Source organism: Malania oleifera, chromosome 11 (assembly GCF_029873635.1).
Source record: "Malania oleifera isolate guangnan ecotype guangnan chromosome 11, ASM2987363v1, whole genome shotgun sequence".
NCBI classification, from domain to species: domain Eukaryota; kingdom Viridiplantae; phylum Streptophyta; class Magnoliopsida; order Santalales; family Ximeniaceae; genus Malania; species Malania oleifera.
This window is the reverse complement of record NC_080427.1, coordinates 72,065,788-72,079,414: the sequence shown is the minus strand read 5'-3', so window position 1 is coordinate 72,079,414 and position 13,627 is coordinate 72,065,788.

Genomic DNA, 13,627 nt, shown 5'->3' with positions numbered 1-13,627 from the left:
ACAACAAAATTAAACAAAACTAACAAAGAAAACAGAGACACAAAAACAATCATAAAAAAAAAAATCAAAATTCACCAAACAAAACTCGATGGTTGAACTAACGACGAACGGAAGTGAGACCCTACCTATTCATTCAAAGAATACCTTTCAGATAACGTGGTAGAAGGTGTTGTTTTTCGTAAATTATATTGTTTCCCATTTCTCCTTCTTTGGTAAGAAAATCAATTGCACTAATGTTTTCCCTATATTGATGTGTCGCCATGACCTTTACTCCTTCTAGCTCCACAATGAGCTCCTCCCAAAAATCTCAAAGATACCACAAAGTACATCTACCTTTCAGAAGCCAATAAACTACAATTCGCGAGTCACTTTCAACAATCACATTAAAATAATGCAATCGTTTGCACAAACGAATTCTTTCCCTAATTGCTTTTAATTCCGCACTATTATTCGTACCATTGCCAAAATATTTTGAAAAAACCGTTTTTGCCATGCCATGACAATCTCGAATAATTCCTCCACCTCCTAAATACCCGAATTGCCCCTATTGCTTCCATCACAATTAAATTTTATCCACCCTCTTGGAAGTTGAACCCACGAAATAATTTTTTCAGACCTATCGCAAACTCCCCGATGCTTAATTTGAAACTCATTCAAAATCACAATGTTCAACTTCTTCAATTTTTGAAAAGAATTGGTGCTCTCAGCTATAAAACTAACCCAGAATCAAACACTTCTCAATATCTTATCTACACTTTGATAAACTCCTTCCATTCTCACTTTACATCTTCGATTCCAAAGGCACCACGTACTCAAACACAGAATCAGCCCGATTAAAATACCTTTAATAGATGATTTTCGAGCATAGTGGAGCCAATTTGCCATTCTGTTTTTCTAAGGAAGGGATTGTTGGAAAGGAATCTTCAACACCACACTAGCCCGACGCCAAACCTCTAAAGCCACCTCACCTAAAGAAAGAATATGATCAATGTTTTCCTACCTAAAAACTAAGGTGTAGTCCCAAGAGGGGGGTGGATTGGGTTTAAAAATTTTCTTTTAATTCCTTTTAAGAATCCTCAATTTATTTTACTTCTTTTAATGAATTCTTGATTTCTTGTTAATTTATACGATACATAACAAATACTTAAGTCTTTATACAATTCACAACCACACAATTTATTTAACCAATCAAGTAACCAACCAATCAACCAAACCAAACAATTTTCCAATCAACCACAATATCCTTGCTAAGATATAAGATTCAACTTTTGTTTGTTTGTAACCCTGTATATATGAAAGTTTGATTCAACCTCTTAAAGTTAAGATTGATAATGCAAGTTTGCTAATATAAGGCCTTGTATTAATGATTTAGCTTTTTCAAAATGAAGTGCAATATAAAATCCAATACTCTTTCCAAAAGCTTAGACGTTAAATAAACTTTCAGTTTAAAGAGTCTTTGGGTGTTTTCACCAGTCAATGAACTCCCTTACTATTTCTGTAAAGTATGGATCAACCAACATACTCCTTTTCGGTTTCCGCAATCCCAAAAACAAATTAAGCTTAAGTTTATTTAATATCAAATCCACGTAGTGTGTAGCGACCTGCTTAATAAACTGGTTATATTTTTTTTTTTATATTATAACATTCCACATGCTCTGATACCCTACTGTGTTAAGCTCATCCATAAACCTAAATAACAAGAAGTAGAAACTGAATAAACATAACCATAAACCATTATATACAATACAAAACCAATACCAAAGTACTACCGTGTTCTCCAAAATATACACATATCACTTTTTTCCAAAAATACCCTCAGCTAGTTAAGGCAATACAAAAATCCTCCACTATACTCACTTTGCTGACAGGGCACTACAGACGCCCCTCTATTTACGAGCCTGATCTGCTCGCCTACTTGGATCACCTGAAAAATGTTTTAATACTGGGATGAGTCAACGCTCAATAAGAAGAAATATGCTATTACTAGTATGTGGCAAATGAGCTACTATATATATATATATATATATATATATATATATATATATATATCATGAAATCTGTTTTCATATAAACATGAATAACTGAATACAAAGTACAGTACCAATAATAAAATACACCACCCCTTTTCCATGCTGCTTAACATCGTAGTATTATAGATTATAATTCAAAGTACTTCTAGTGTACATAAGTATGGTTCCTGTTTCTGTAAATCCGTACATATGTAATAGTAATTGAAACTGTTCCCTGTGGCTATCTGTGTCATGACATGCCCCTTTATGACAAGGTTGTGCAGCCTGTAGGCTGGATTTACCCTGATTGACCAACTAGGAATAAATCATTGAACTCCGTCAGTCGATCTGCCCACCTCAACCCATATCTGGATGGGGAGCCTGACCTCTTCAAGGGTCTAGGTGATCGACCTTACCACGTATTATTTAAATAAGTGGTTGCACTCATAAAGTAACATAGTATCTGTAGCAACAGTACTGTACTCTATAGCTGCAAGTCCAACAGGGTCTGATATCATATAATACTTTTCTATACATATCTATCTGATTTACCATGATTCTGAAGTATTCGTTATAACCATGATGCTGCATAACTGTACTGTAATTCATATGTTGTAATACTGAAAACTGAATAATCATAACACTGAAACTGCATAATTATAATGCTGATATTCATGTAATCATGGTACTGAGATCCATATAATCATGGTACTAAAATCCATAAAATTATGGTACTGAAATTCGCATAATCAAAATACTGAAATTCGTAAAATCATGAAACTAGCATTCGTAAAACATAAATACCATATTCATATTCACAAGTCACACCATACATAAATACATAATTTTTATAATTAAATAAGCTGTATAGTATTTTAAGAAATACTTAGCATAGCATATTTCCTTTACCTGACTACTAGAAAGCCCCTACGGAATACCAGCTTAACACTCGTAAGCCCTCCTACAAAACACCTTGAAAATAATATATACCATAACATAATATCAGTATTTCTCCGCCTACATCATTTCCTATAACTATCATAAGGCCAAAAGGGGACTAGAAGGCCTTACCCTGAATTTGGGATGAAATCCAACTTTGTTTTCTCCGCTCCGGCAGATTTGTAGAGAACTCCGCCAGGAGTGTCGTGGTAGCTTCGAATCGTCGATCCGGCGACTGGTGGGGCTGGAATCGAAGAGAGAAGGGAAAGGGAGACGTAGAGAGAGAGGAGAGAGAGAGAGAGTGAGAGCGGTACGAGAAATGACAAATATCCCGGTTGTGATGACCCAACAAAGGGAGAGGGAGACATAGAGAGAGAGGAGAGAGAGAGAGAGAGCGGTGCGAGAAATGACAAATATCCCAGTTGTGATGACCCAAAAAAATATATATATAATTAAAGTACAATAATAATAAAATAATAAAAATGGTCATTAAGTTAATATCAATACAGAAGTGTTTTTCTGTAGGATCCTTGATTCCATATTTGATGCCTAAGAAAGACCTTGTCTTAGCGAGTGCTCAGAGACCATTGCGGCTCAGTCGCTCCCTAGAGGTCGGCCTAGTCAAAATGGAATTTCATAGGATAAACAAGATAGACACTGTTTGTACACGTAAATAAGTATATATACAAAAAATAGTGTTTTGATAGATATAATTTGTAGAAATATATAATAAAATGATAATAATATAGGTATCATATGTGAGGCCTACTAGACTATGTGGGGTCCACATGAGTTCCGGAGCCACAAGACACTGTTTATATACGTAAATAAGTACATAAAATAATGTTTTGACTGATATAATTTGTAAAAATATATGATAAAATAATAATAATATAGGTATCCTATGCGGGGTCAACAAGACTGTGTGAGGCCCACATGAGTCCCGAAATCGTATGGAGGTTTACACGAATCTCAAAGCTATGTAGGATGCATAAAATTGTATAAGAGTTATTCAACTTACGTAGGATCCATTAAGGTCTCGAAGTTGTGTGGGGCCCACATGAGTTTTCAAAATTTAAATTTAATTCTTGTTCAAAAATAAATAATAAAATAAATAAATACTAAAAATAGTTTAAAAGTAATAACAATGATAATAATCATTAAGAAAAATAATAAAATAATAAAATAATTAATTAACTAATTGATTAATTAATTAGGTAAGTAGTTAATTAAAAATTTATTTAATGGGAATGGTAACAAGCACTCCCACATGACCTCCATCCCCATCCCATACTCAACCCATACCTTGCCCATTCTTTAATTTTTAAAAATTATAATTTCACCAATCTCCCCACACTTTTATAAATTTCATTTCTTCCCCAAAATTTTCCTATAAATAGAGAGCTCTCAACCTTCATTTTTCACAACAATTCTCCAAGGAAGAGAAGGATTAATGAGTGAAAGAATTTGCAGTGGAGAGATAATTTTTGAGTAAGTTCTCAATCACCCACTCTTTCCGATCTCATTTCTTAGAAATAGTTACAGTATTCGTAAGGAAGAAGGTAAGTAAATTTTGATTATGTTAGTTTTTTTTTTTTATTTAAAATTTATACCCGAATTTATTTTATAAGTAAATTTCAATTATGTTAATTAGTTCCACAAAATTTTCATAAGTTTATTTTTTTGCATATTTAATTATACAAGTTCTATCTTTAATATACTTGCATCTATTTTTGGGTTAAGAAATGTTCTAATCCCCTCGGGTAAATTTTCAACATTTCTTTCTATTCAAAAATAAAATTATATATATTTTTAACACAAAAATTGTGTGGCATGAGTTTATTTCTACATTACATTTTTTATGAAAATATGAGTAAAGATAAGATTTTTACGATATTATTTTAAATTGCATAAATTATAATAAGATGATTTTAAAACCCCTTATGGCAACGAAAGTTCAAAGTTACAGATGTTCGGTACCGCAACTTAAAGTTTATACGGATCAGAGTGCACCCACACTGTTTACAGAGTGGTTATTTATGTTAGTGGATTTCTCCTGAGTACACACCTAATTCCGGACCAGAACTTAATAAGGAAAATCTCACTTAAAGTTTACGTACGTTGATTTAGTTTGATCGACTAGCCAGCTAAGTCCAGTCTTCGGACCGCACAGCCCAGTCATGGGGGTAAACATGACTTACGGCAAACAGGCTTATGGGTGATTTTTATAATATATGTTTATACATATTTAATTACGTGTACAAAGTTACTGATGATTTGAAGGAAAAGTGTAAGTTTACATGAAAAGAATTATTTTGGTGCTTAAATGACAATCTAAGGAAAACGTATAATGAAAAGTATATGTATGTTTATCATTAAATGTTTATACAATTTTAAAGTTAAAAGTTTAATTTAACAGTTATAGTATATAATTATAAAATTTTACTGTTGTAATTGATGACAAAGGTTTTGTGTAGAAATTTTTAAATTTATATTTATTCTAAAAGAAATTTTGAAGTTATAGTATTAAATATTGTTTTACGAAATTTTTAAAAAGCTCATTTTGGTCACATACTAATAATAATCTCATTTACTTACTGAACGTCGTCTCACTCCAATCATATTTTTATTTTAGATAACTCTGAAGAACATGTTGGAAATCAGGCTTAGCAAGCATGCGGGTAGGGATTAGAAAAATAAAGATTGATTAGAAATTTTAGTATGATTTCAGATATTTATGTTTGTGTAATTTTCTTCTTTTAAAATAAGTGATTGTAATATGGATAATTAGTGCTCTGGTTTAATAATAATTGAGTTTAATTGCTTCCGCTGTAAATTAATTGTAAAAAGTTAATATCCCAGGCCCCTCGGGGTCGGGGTGTTACACTGATTTCCCTCCTTTTATACTACCAGATTCGTCGACGAGACACGTCACCTCGTCGATTAGTCTTTCATAAAATTCGTCGACGAAGCCCTGTATTTGTCGACAAAATTTAAAGCAGCCGGAAACCTCTCTCGGTATTTTCTCGTCGACGAAGCCTTGTATTTGTCTACGAAATTTCTTAACCACTCGTCGACGAAGCCCTGTATTTGTCGACGAGTCCTTACAATTTCTTGAATTTATTTTATTCTCCAAAATGCAATGTCGTCTACGACCTCCTTCTGTTTCTGTATCTATTTCTCTCTCCCTTATTATTTAAATACTATTATTTTTTTTGGGTCACTACATAGTGTAACATTCACGCAGTTTATATATGCTGAACGTAAAGAGAGTAAGAGAAATAGAGTGACACCGAATTTTAACAAGGTTCGGCTTATCCCCAGCCTACGTTCTTGTCTTTGGCAAACCACCAAAGGATTCACTAAACCAGTTCTTTTTCCGGGTAAAACAACACCGTTACACACTCTTTCAGTAGGTTAGAGCCCGCCTCTCCAAGTGATACCCCTCACTTGGTCACTCCTTCAATTAGGCTAGAGCTCGCCTCTCTAAGCGATACCCCATGCTTAACCAATGATCCAAATACCTTGGAATCATAAAAAAAATACTGCAAGAATACAACAAAGTAGTTGCATACATGAACACTCTCAAATAGAGTAGATTAGTACAAATTCAGCACTGTATACTTAAAAAATTTAAATATCAATATGAAATATAATTGAAGTTCAAGTATAAAATTCACCAATATTTTTCTTAGATGAGGATTAGCAGTAGGAATAGATTAGGAAGATTAGCTCTTTCAGAAATTTAGTAATATCAGCTGGGCAAGGATTTGAGCAAGAGAGAACAGCCGGTTTGTAAGATAGCTTTCAGCAGATTTTTCAATTCCTTGGCTCTTGATATTATTTGATTTGCAAAACCATGTATTTATAGAGGTTTTAGGAAGAATTTCCTTGTTCCCCACGTTGCTTAGAGTGTTCACCAAGTTTTTATAACATTCACATTTGAAAACTAATTTTTAAAATTTTCTCGTTGAAGTTTAAAAATTTGAAATCCCGTGGAGTCAGTCGACTGAACAGGTAACTGGGTAGTATATTTCACAGGATCATTCGGCCAGATAGGCGGTTGAGGCCTTTCTGTCTGCTAGAAATAAATTCTATTAATTTGTCAATCAACTAACATTTTGAATTTTATAATATTAGGAATTAGAAGTAGTTTATCAATAATGATTTTAGGGCAAAAAAATACATACCCTAGTTTTAAAAAAGATTATGTTAGAAGTAAAGAAAGGAATAAAATAATAGTTTTATTTCATGTGATTTAAAAATTTCAAATAAAAAATATAAGCCTCCCTCAAGTTTAAGAAATCGCACTTCAAAATCTTTAAAATAATTTATTGAAGTTTAAAAAATTTCACGAGCCATCCTTAAAATTTGTCCGAAAGTACAAATATCTTCTTATATTTAACAAAGTGATGAGTATGATCGAGCTATCTATTTGGTGAATTCAAAAGTTTTGAAAAGTTAATGTAATGGAATGCACTGTCATTTTTATTTGGAGACTATAGCTATGAAGTACGACTATAGATCAAATGCCCTTTTGGTGGCTCGTAGAGTAAATATTTTCATGATTTGTTTGTATAAATAAAGTCTTATTGTGTAAGATAAATAGAGGAAAACGTGAAAATAAATATTTTCACATTTTTTAGCATATAAAAACAAGTGGTACACAAATAGAATTCTCAATTCTTATCTCTTCATTTCCAAATTTTTTGTTTAATTAGAAGGAAAAAAATCATTTTAAAAATAATTTAATATTATAAAGATGGATACTTAAAAAATAAAACAAAATAAATTGATACAAAAATTGAATAAACTTAAATCAATTGTTTAGAATGAGAGAGAGAAGAGAAGAAGCACTTAATTTTGTGTGGATCAATTTATGTGCCCTTGAATCTTTGGCCATTAAATTCGTTCAACACTACACACTATATATGTTTTTTCATATTATTATGAAATATATAATTATAATTTAAAGCATACCCAAAAATAAATTATAAATGTATGTAATTTTACTATTTTTTATTTGACTTGCTCATTCAATTTGATTAATTAATTTCTTGATAAATAATTAAAAATGAGCCTTTCTAAAAACTTCACAAATAATTAATCTATATATCTATCCATGCATTTAATAAATATACTTTTTTTTTAAACCCAATAAGTATATATCTTAAGTTATGTAAGTCATTATAATAAAAATGAGTTTAAGATATATGAGAAATAAGTGTACGTAATAAATGATTGTTTTGAATTGTGTGGCATTACACTAAATATATTATCTATGGCTTATTTATTTAATTGTTCAAAAAAGTCTTCATTGGTTCTTTTACTTTTATTTTATTTTAAAAAAATCACAAAAAATTAGGATTGAGACTTTTGGAGACTATAGGGAGACCCTTATTTATTTATTTATTTATATTTTTTATTACATAGGAACTCCAGCCACCAATGAGCCCTTTGGACCCCTTAGTGCGGCACCAAACATATGGATTAGCGTCCTCCGCCCCCAGGTCTCGTTGATCAGGGTAAAGTCCGGAATGCGAATACGGCTTTCGTGCATCAGTTGAACATTCAACCAACTCGATTCTCGGAACACATCTCCATTACCATTCACGGTCTCTATGGACTCATAGAAAACTCTTACCATCTACGATCCCTATTAGCTAGGGCCGGCTCTTGATAATATGGGGCCATAGGCGAATAATTTATTCAAGGACCCTTAATATTTTGTTTAATTTTTATTTTTATTTAAAATTAATTTTTCTAACTTTTTGAGATGCAAAATCACTAATTAAAGTTTTGTATTCAAGAATTTCAAGTATTAGCTAGTTGTTGGTTATTTAATTTTTGGTCAAATAACTTACAACAAAAACAAAATACTCTATCTAAATCTTTAGAATATATAAGCCATTTTCTATCATGTTTCTCTCTATTTGATAATTTTCAAATATAATATATATTTGAAAAATGTCTTGAATTTTCATTTTGAAAAAATTAAATCATTATCCCTAATAGAACCTTTTTCAACTAGCAAATTTCGTAATTTGGTATCTATATTTTCCCAATATTTTGGATCATAAATATTATCATCATTATTTATTTATTTATTTTTCTATATTGTTAATATGTATTTCAAAAGAAATATCATTAGTGAATATTTCCTATATATCAATGTTATCTTTATCACTATTATTATTATTATTATTATTATTATTATATTAGATTCTAATTCCATCTCTGGAATTGATTGCTCGTTTTTTGGAAGATTTTCATCTTGCTCATTTATATTTTGCTTAAAACTAAAAATAAATTTATCAAGAGCTCCCTTTTGAGATGACACTAATTTTTCTATTTTTTTTCCTTCGTTTTTCATATCCGGAGTCATATTTTCTCGTTGACATAATTAAATTTCAAAATTAACACTAACTATAAATTGACAAATTATGTAAACAAATAAAAATAAATTTAATAAATCTATAGAAATAGTAGATTGAAACAATATAACCTGATTATTATTATTATTATTGCAAATCAATCGGCAAGCAAGACTTTAGAGATATCGAATTCTTGCCGAATACAATGCTATAATTTCAAAGCTTTCAAAATCTAAGAAAAAATAGAAAAAAAAAAATTCAGAGTGAAAATAATAGAAAAATAATATATAAACATTGAAATAAAAATTAGAGTTGATGAAAATTACATAGAATCGGAGGCCCGAAGATGATGAACACAATAGTTGGAGCAAAAATCATAGAGAAACCAAGAGATGAGAGTATGAGAGTGCGAGAGATGAAAAAAAATTTTTAGATAGACTAAGAGAGAGAGATGGGAGTAATAGATAATTTGAAATACAATAAAGTTGTTAGTTGGGAAATATAAGACTTGAAAAAAAAGAATTAAATTATATTTATTTTATATTTTAAAATATAATTTTATTATTTATTAATTAATTGGGAAGTCAATTATGGGAATAGAGCATAATAAATAATATTAATATTATATAATTAAAAAAAATTTTAGAACTCAAAAATAATATTATTACATTAAAAAAAATTGAGGGGCCTCAAAAATTTGGGGGCCCTAGGCGCCTGCCTCAATTGCCTAAAGGCAGGGCCGCCCCTGCTACTAGCTCACAGAGCGAACTCTCACCATCTATGGTCTCCGCTGATTCAGATAGTAAACTCTCACCATCCACAAGTAGAAGACCCTTATTTTGTTTGTATATGTACGTGTACGACCACAGACTCGTGTTATGTGCACTAAAAGGACTTTGAAAAAAATAAAATAAAAATAACTAAAATAAAAGATAATGTTCGACTACGAATGTTAAGTCATGTAATTAAGTATAAGTTGTCAAAATCTTTACAATGAACATTCCACAATTTTTTAACCCATTAAAAATTGGCAGTAACAACATAATTTAAAAACAACGTGAACTATTAAAAAACACATAAAATTCAATAATGAAGTTAGTTAAAATAGACCACAAAATTTTGACTTTGACATTAAGCATCGATAAATTTAACTGTAATGTAGAAATAATATAAAGTCAGTATTTACATGGAGTTTATTTAGCAATTTACAAAATACCCTTAAAATGATTATTCTTAATTTAAAAAAAAAAAAAAAAACGCACACACACACACACACAGAATTCAACAATGAAGTTGGCTAAGTATTTGTAGACTACAAAATTTTGACATCATCTCTTTTATATTTCAAGCATTTAATAAATTTATTTGTAATGTAGGGATGTTATAAAATCAAGTTTTCAACGGAGTTCATTCCCAAATTTAGCATACAATCATTATCCTTATAATTTTGTTATTTATTTTTAAAATCAACGATATAACAATTGAATGAATACTTCTCATAATCTCTATTAATAACTGAATTAATAATTTTGATAGCCACTAACATTTGAATTAACTTTTTTATCATTTAAATTTTTAATTTCTATTAATAATGTACTAATAATTTAATAGTGATTTAAATAATAGTTTCTATAACTGGTGTTAATAAATTAATTAATTTATGAGACAATAAGTAAAATTATTAATATTTTGAAAATTTTACATAAATAAAATGATCGGTATTTTTAAACTTCTGCAGAAATTTATAATTTATTTTTTGTATCTAGTAATAGTAATTGAGTTAATATGTTTATAAAAAATAAAAATAATTGAATTAAAAATTTTGTCGCTCCTAATAGTTATTTAATGACTTGAAGTAACTAATATAACAACTAATATTTTAAAATTGTAACATAAATTAACAAATTACTATCTAAAACCTCCTTATAATAATGTTGTAATTTAATTCTAACCAATAATTTGAAGTAATATTTTTTGTAATTACAATTAAATTTATATAATAATAAGTATACTAATTATTAAAATATTTTTTATTAATATAATCCATAAAAATATTATGAATGTCATTTTGTAGCTATTTTTAAATATTCAATTTTAAAAACTACATTCAAGTTTATACTTTTTTTTTTCTTTTTTTATTTTTATTTATTTTTGTATTTATTATTTTATTTTATTTTATTTGTTTTACTAAAAGGGAGCAGCACCTCCATTTATTAATTAATAAACCCTTACTTTTTGTGGAGGAATACTATGGTTATAAGATAAGTAAAAGAGAGATTACAGAACAATTAAATAAAACTCTTCGAGAAACAACACTAACAACCAACCAAACTAGAACAACAAAATTAAATAAAGCTAAAAAAGAAGATAGAGACATAGAAACAATCATAAAAAATAAAAAAATCAAAATTCACCAAACAAAATTTGAGGGATGAACTAACGACGAACGGAAGTGAGACCCCACATATCCATCCAAAGAATACCTTTCAGATAACGTGGTAGAAGGTGTTATTTTTCGTAAATTGCATTATTTCCCATTTCTCCTTTTTTAATAAGAAAAGCAGTTGCACTATTATCTTCCCTATATTGATGTGTCATCATGACATTCACTCCTTCTAACTCCACCACGAGCTCCTCCCGAAATCCCAAAGATACCACAAAGTACATCTACCTTTCCGAAACCAATCAACTACAATTCGCGTATCACTTTCAATAATCACATTAAAATAATGCAATCATTTGCACAAACGAATTCCTTCAGTGATCGATTTTAATTCCACACTATTATTCGTACAATTGTCAAAATATCTTGAAAAAACCGCTTTTGCCATGCCATGGCAATCCCGAATAATTCCTCCACCTCCTGAAGTACCCAGATTGCCCCTATTGCTTCCATCACAATTAAGTTTTATCCACCCTCCTGGAGGTTTAACCCACGAAATAATTTTTTCAGGCCTGTCGCAAACTCCCTGATGCTTAATTTGAAACTCGTTCAATATCATAATGTCTGACTTCTTCAATTCTTGAAAAGAATTGGTGCTCTCAGCTATAAAACTAACCCATAATCAAACACCTTTCAACATCTAATCTGCACTTTGATAAACTCCTTCCATTCTTACTTTACATCTTCGATTCCAAAGGCACCACGTAATCAAACACGGAATCGGCCTGATTAAAATACTTTTAATAAACGATTTTCAAGCATAGTGGAACCAATTTGCCATTCTGTTTTTCTAGGGAAGGGATTGTTGGAAAGGATTCCCTAACACCACACTAGCCCGACGCCAAACGTCTGAAGCCACTTTGCCTAAAGAAAGAATATGATCAATGTTTTCCTACCTAAAAACTAGGCTGTAGTCCCAAGAGGAGGGCTGAATTGGGTTTAAAATTTTTTTCTTTTTAATTCCTTTTAAGAATTCTCAATCACTTTTACTTCTTTTAATGAGTTCTTGATTTCTTGTTAATTTATACAATACACAACAAATACTTAAGTCCTTATACAATTCACAACCACACAATTTATTTAACTAATCAAGTAACCAACCAATCAACCACAATATCCAAGTAAAGATATTAGATTCAGCTTTTGTTTGTTTGTAACCTTATATATATGAAAGTTTGATTCAACCTCTTAAAGTAAAGATTTATAATGCAAGTTTGTTGATATAAAGCCTTGTATTAATGATTTTTCTTTTTCAAAATGAAGTGCAATATAAAATCCAGTACTATTTCCAAAAGCTTAGACGTTAAATAAACTTTCAGTAAAAAGAGTCTTTGGGTGTTTCACCAATCTCTGTACTCCCTTACGGTTTCCGTAAAGTATGGATCAACCAACGTACTTCCTGTCGGTTTCTGCAATCCCAAAAACAAATTAAGCTTAAGTTTATTTAATATCAAATCCACGTAGTGTATATAATTAGGAAATTCAAAACATCCATGTAGTTTATATATGTTGAAAGTAAAGAGAGTAAGAGAAAGAGAGTGACACCAGATGTTTACGAGGTTCGACTTATCCCTAGCCTACGTTCTTGCCTTTAACAAACCACCAAATGATCCACTAAATCAGTTCTTTTTCCAAGCGGAACAACACCGTTACACACTCCTTCAATAGGCTAGAGCTCGCCTCTCCAAGTAATACCCCTCACTCGATCACTCCATCAATTAGGCTAGAGCGTGCCTCTCTAAGCGATACCCCACGCTTAGCCAATGATTCAAATACCTTGGAATCGTTAAAAATACTGCAAAAATACAAAAGAGTAGTTGCATACAAGAATACTCTCAAATAGAGTAGATTAGTACAAATTC